At 39.7% G+C, this 6709-nt stretch overlaps 1 long non-coding RNA gene across 4 annotated transcripts; it reads left to right on the top strand.

Annotated features, from left to right (window-relative positions):
* The first annotated feature begins 551 nt into the window (after window positions 1–551).
* Window positions 552–6185, top strand: LOC119335155. Of its 4 annotated transcripts, none has more exons than XR_005161695.1 (4): window positions 552–968; window positions 1259–2889; window positions 2977–3793; window positions 5564–6185. It is a non-coding gene; the product is annotated as an uncharacterized LOC119335155 (long non-coding RNA). The 4 variants fall into 4 exon arrangements; XR_005161696.1 differs by having other exon boundaries at window positions 552–1429; window positions 2805–2889; XR_005161700.1 differs by having other exon boundaries at window positions 552–2889; window positions 2977–3364; window positions 3518–3793.
* The last annotated feature ends 524 nt before the right edge of the window (window positions 6186–6709 follow it).

Here is a 6709-nt window from a genome sequence, read left to right as displayed (position 1 = left end):
AAGAACACGGTCATAGGATGCCTAGTACACTAGCCATTCACATGGCAAAAAGAACTTACTGATAACAGACTAATAACAACATTATTTAGTAATTTTAGAGCATGATAATGACAAGCTACAACAGGTCATAATTGCAAAAAGGGAACAAATGGATATAGCATAACAAGATCTTGAAAACATCCTTACTGAGCATCTTCAGATTATGCATGGATTCACTTGTAGCATCAAGTTAACATGGCAACATGGAACATATAAAACCTGCTAAGACTACCCGCCGTTCTACCGCATCCGCGCACGGTAAGCCTCAGGGACCGAACAATATTTTTACTGGTTCTCTCTTTTGGCTGCTGGCATCCGGTGAACTATCCATTTATTTTCACGTTAAGAGTTGCTTCAGGAGTGGCTAATGAGTGGGGCTGGCTATGTGTGGGGTCAAAGAAACAAAGTGGTTTTCCTCCAGTTCTGTGTACGATAAGTATACAACCCTAGGCGACCAGCAATAAAAGGGTCCTGTCCTCATTCGCTTCCTCCTCTCCTTCCGACGCCACCGATTCTCTTTCCTCTCGCCTCCTCCTCTCCGCCCTCTCGCTCGACGCCGCCATGGCCTCCCCCGCCGCTCATCTCCACCTTCTCCGACGTTCTCTCTTGCTAGCCATCGCATCTCCTCGGCCCATGGATTTCGGTGCAATGCATCTAGGCCACCACGTCTCCTCTTTTTCTCCCAGATTTCGATCTGGAGTGGGAGAGATAGAGTCAGCCATAAGCGCCGGTGCCGGCACGGGATGATAGAGATGCCACCTCTCCTCTTCTCGCCCCATATTTGGGTGGTCGAGCCGACGAGGATGAGGGGCGGAGTAGTCGTAGCAGGCGCAGTGCTGGCGAACGCGAGCAGCAGGCACAACAGGCGGTAGTGCTGGCGAATCGATTGTTCAGGTGCGTCAGCCATGAAAGTTGCAGAAACAAATCATGTAAGTTCCTCTAATTTTCTTCCATAAATTTTCTCCCTTGGGTATATATAAAGACTGCACAAAAGTTAATTTCTTTACTTCTCGACCGCGTCTAATTTTGGGAAAAAGAGACGGATTTGAGAGAAATAGGCAACATGAAGATCTTTTGTTTCTTTGCATTTTTGACCGCATCTAGTTTTGAAGAAAAGAGAGGAATTTGAGAGAGATAGACAATCTGAAGGGATGTTGTGGCTACAATCATCCTTCTTGTAGTCACAAAGGGTACTTTTTGTGGCATGATTTCTTTGCAGGTTGATAAAATCGCACACAACGACTAGGTTCAGGTTGCTCTGTTTATGAAGATTTGTGCTGCTCTATTGCTCTGAGGTTATTCAGTTTTACTTTCCAAGTTGATAAAAGAACACACACTCATCAAGTTCAGTTTGCTCTGACTGTGGCAATCATGGCTATCCCAGGAGCAGGTTCAGCTTCTGTACATCCATTTTTTGGGCTACTTTGCATCTTTCAGATCTGCAATTACATATGATGCTATTTCCCTTCTGCCATATGATGGACTGCTACTTCTTCTCAGATGTGTTGGTTTTTGTGGGTCCATTGGTTGCTTCATTTTCAGTTATATGATAGCTCGGGGCATGCTCACCAGTTGTTCTGTTAAAATGACAAAACCGACTGAAATTTATCTCTTATATGTGTTACTAAATACTAGAGGTGATTATTTTCTTTCTAGGGATTACAATTTTATAAGCGTTATGATTTTGAGACTTTGAGGTCCCAACTAATTAGTCTTTGAGAACTCAACGCTTCTATATAGATATAAGTAGTATTTCTGACAATGAGCATCTCCGAAGCTGCAGCCAATGCTAAAAGTAGTGCTTATAGCTGTAGTAGGCGATAAATCGTTAGAACTAATGTGTGACACTTATTTTGCAACATCAATATCCAAGTTTTTCAACATTTTACAATCTTACTAATGTGTGTCACCAAGTTTCTCTGTTTTAGATGGTTCTGTCTTTTTACTTCTGAAAATGGGTGTGTGTTCTGTTTAGCTGACTATAATTCTCAGGCTAGCATCTGGTTTAGAATTCTGCAATATTGTGTCTCATTGCACTTTGAAGATACACCACACTATCAGTGGTGATTTAAATCCGCTTATTTCTTAGCTACAATATTCCATAGAATAACTTGGACATGTTTGTTGTATATTTTGCTCTTTGCCTATCATCGAACATATAAACCCTGCCGGGCTACCCGCCCAGCCAGGGCACTTCCCGTGCGCAGCTTCGTCCACCGTTCGATTCGTCTGACTCTGCAGCGCTGGCTCCTTTTCTATCGTTCATCAGTTTTCATAGCTTCCACTTCCTATTTTGATTCTACCACAGATGACGCATGGGCCTAACTCTAACCTTTGCTTTTTCTTGATTATGTGGTGTGATTGGATGAGGTACGACATGCATGCACTAGCCGACCCGCACGCCTCGCCCATTGGATGGAGAGGGAGGGACACGAACCCTAGAACCGCAACCACTACTCTCCCCTTCCTATTACTCACATCAATTAGTACAGACTTTTTGATTACACAAGTAATATTAATCTGGTTACCATCAAGAGGACCAACATCAATTAGTGCAGGCTTTTCGATTATGTAAGTAGTATTAGTGTAATTATTTCGTCTCCTATGACATATGCATGTGCCACTTTGATCTTGGTCTTTAGTTTGTTTTATTTCCCAGGAGTGACCTGAGATTACTGTGATGATATGTAAGACTAGAGGTAGAGTGAGTCAAATATGTACTAGATGCACTAATTTAGCTCATTCCCTTGCTTCATGCACTTCAGGTTTGGATATGTCCTTATTTTCATGAAACATTAGGAGGAAAGTCAAGTCCCGTCATCGACCAAATTCGGGCCCCTGCACCTCCAGGTTCCTATCCCTCACCTGCCCCTTCCTCCCTCTCCTTTACAGTACGTATAACCATGTCTGTTTAGCTGATGTGATCCATTCTTGCAGGACTATGACATTGGCACCTTCGACATGTAACAGTAAGAGAACTAGCATCGATTAGTACATGTTTTGAAATTTATTCAGGTACTTTTAAGGTAAACATTCATCTTCTAGCCATGTTTGTGAAGTAACATTGTTAGAGAAATTCCCTGTAGCTTATATTTTGGGATGAATTAAGGTATAATTAGTTATCTTCAGCATTGAGAATGGTTCATGTTGCTCATTAATACATGCAGATTAGTGAACAATCCAATAAAATGAACCTGTTATTTTAGTGTCCAATATGTCTTTTTTTGTTGTTTATTCATATTATCATCTATTTGCCGATCTGAAGCATGATGGGTTTGTTCTTTGTACTCTTTGCTTGGCTTCTTGGCTGCTTCTTGCTGTCAAGGTTAGTGTTCTATGTCATTCGTTTTTAGCTTCTTTTCCTTTTGTTTCTGTGCATTACTTCTGGTGACTAACCGGGTATTGCGAGCATGCTCTACTTTTTTTGGTTTTAGTTTCTTATGTTCCTTATTTCATTTATACTGTTTCCTATGCTCAGGATGTACCCTGCTATGTCATTTGTGATCCCTATTTTGGAGACCATAGTGGCACAGTTTGCTTTGCCCACTCTTTTATACGTGTGTGAGATTATTGATGGTGGGATCAAGTTTGCTGGGGTGAAGCTTGAGCTTCCTACAAATGGTGCCTCCCTGCCGCCAGATATGAGATTCTTCTGGGCAGCTGGCGTCCACTTACGATCCAAGGATCTGCTCTGCTTGCGCTTCAGGCGGGTGGATCAGGAGCTCTGTTGATAGTTTTTGTTGCCTTTTTAGAGGTATGAGGAATCTAAATCCCAAAACTACTGCGAATCAAATCCTCCTCCATGCCAAGTCCATCTGCATGCCATGCGCCTAGGTTGACTATTACTGTTGCACGCGTGTTGTTGGTTCCAATTCGATATCGCCATCTACACCCTATCTGTGGCATCATAAGACAATGGTTGGAAACCATCTGATTTATCATAAAAAAGTAATAAACCTAGGTTTATTTTAGAATCAAATTACTTAGCTTCTTTTGAGCCATGGAACCTGCAGTTTTACACTGTCAGATTGCGACATGGAAAAGCATGATGTACTTTGCAACACCCTTGTGCATTAGTGCCTCTTTGATCAGCTCTGTTATGACATTGGATAAGCCTTTAGTACAGTGAGGTTTGGCAGAAAATGGTTCTACCATTCTTGAACAGCACATGTACTAAAACTGAATAATTAAATGCAACCAACATAGCTTTTCCTGCTATCTATGATTACTCAACAAGTTCTTTTTGTTTTAGTCTGCCATGGTAGCTAACACCAGTATTATAAATTGTTCATATCTATCTTGTTTGACCATACTACATATGCATATTACTGATCAATGGCAATAATGATCCTTATATGGCCTTTTTAATGAGCGATAATCTAAGACTTAAAAAATCATCTTACAATTTCCTAATGGATCCATTACACATTCCACCAAGGGTTATTTTGTATGCTATGCTAAAATTTGGGAAGATCTACTCTATTTTAAAAATTTGTAGGCATAACATCAAACAAGTTGTGTGCATTACAAAATTAGCAAAGCAAGGAAAACTTGGGACCTATTTAGTTGAGCGTACCACACATAGTTTAATTCCTGTGAAAAGTACATGCTTCTGAGCCTAATCACCGAGACCGAATAAAATATTTGCATAGCAAAACGAAAGAGAAAGAGAAAGCAAGGTGTAGGCAATTAGCATGAAGAGGATAACTGCAACTCACCTATGCTTTTCTTGATCTATTAGTATGTTGATCTTCAAATCTTAGGTGGAGCTGTAGAAAAATCACTTGATTCTGTTCTTTAAGTTGGAGCTTATGAATAATAAGGGCTTTAGCAAATGCCAAGTCCGTTTAAACTCGCCTATTTTCCACCAGGTGTATTTGCTTGATCAATTGACTGTTGTATTTGCTAAAAATAGGTGCGGTTGTTTCTGTCATAATTTACATTTAAAATCAGTTATTTTCCTGTACCTATCATTGATTGATTAAAATCTGGAAAACCTGAGTTTTCCTTTTTCTATTGCCATTGTTATATTCTTATTCGGTGGCTACTATCCTCTATACGTGTTGATCCCCTGTTTTCATAACCTGTCCTCTATATATTTGCTTCCCATAACCTGATCTCATAAAAACTACAACATCAAGGTGAGAAAATGAATGTATGTTGATCCCCTGTTTTCATAACCTGATATTTACATTTAAAAAAATGAGTGATTATACCTTATGTTTAAAGAAAAGAATAATTGTACCTTATATTTGCTTCAATAACCTGATCTCATAAATGTTGTAACATCAAGAATGAGAAAATGAAATTTGTTTTCTACTAACAATGTGCATACTTATCCACACATGTTAATCCCCTGTTTTCTTGGTGCCTAACAAGTCAAGCCCCTGCATCCTCAAAGAAATAGCTAAGCCATCACATATCGTTCAGTTACAATGAACACTATGTATCTCGCTCGAATTTGATAGACACATATACAATCATAAACTATACTAACTCACTGTATCTTCTTCACTGTCGTCAGTCAGCCGCAATGGAAAAAGTCAGGATCCCAGGAAAGGACCTTCTGGACGCTATGATGCAGCAGCTTGGCCTTCCAAACGTAGTGTACTCAACAGAGAAGGCAAGGACGGTTGGTCTTGATGCAACCATTCACTATGCATGAAAGCACCAACTGGACAACTGACTTCCAAGGAAATCAATATGCATCTTCGTGTAAGGTAAACTCAAAGAAGCTGAAGATCGACCGGCAACTAAAGCTCTCAAGTAGTCTAAGTGAAGTGAACTTTACCACATAATAGGTACAAACTTCACAGCAAGATCAACACCCTGAGCCAACAATCTGAAACATATTTTTTCACAATAAGACATGTTGCTGATCGTCTTAATGATATAAATCTACAATCAGAAGCCGTTATACAAAAAACAAACAAGTATTATTGGAGCCTGGACGATGATATCAAAGGAATTTCTCCTCTGAGCAATGCAGGCCATGGAGAACAATAGCTATTAAGACTTGGCTCAAAGAAATTGTTCTAAACATCCAGCGATACATCTGTTTAACATAGCTCTGCCTATCTACATGTCTTGCTCAAAACATTGTAAATGATGGTTCGTAAGCCTTTCAGAAAACATGTATCATCAGCAACCATCTATCTATCATCAATCTATACTTATTTCCATATGTTTCCTTCTGTGTCTACATATTTTGATGCACACTTTTCCAATAGTCGGCTTGCTCCTTTTGTGCCATGGGCGCAATGGGTCATCTAGTAATATAGCAGGTTCAGACATAGCAGAAAACTTTAAGTGACTGAAATCAGAAACAACAAGTTTCCCACTTTGCAAGCTTGTTCTAGTCACCACAGGGCATATCAAAATACATGGATTGCACCACTGAAAATATGGCATGATTGTGCTTCTAAAACATGTTGACATGATTCTCAAAAGAAAATCACACAAAATGCTATGACAAAGACAAGTAGGCAAGTTATATCAATTTCCAGCAGGTTATATCATTTAGCTCTTGCAACGATGATTAAGGCATCAATATAAGCATTAAAATGAATGCAAATACAACCATCAAGTAGAGCATCAAGAGATGAACAATTTGACATACAATACACTCCATTCAGATCAAGCACACATGAGATGTTTTTTCTGGGTACTT

The sequence above is a fragment of the Triticum dicoccoides genome, chromosome 1B, assembly GCF_002162155.2.
Source record: "Triticum dicoccoides isolate Atlit2015 ecotype Zavitan chromosome 1B, WEW_v2.0, whole genome shotgun sequence".
In the NCBI taxonomy this organism is placed as follows: domain Eukaryota; kingdom Viridiplantae; phylum Streptophyta; class Magnoliopsida; order Poales; family Poaceae; genus Triticum; species Triticum dicoccoides.
This window is presented reverse-complemented; position numbering and strand designations above follow the sequence as displayed.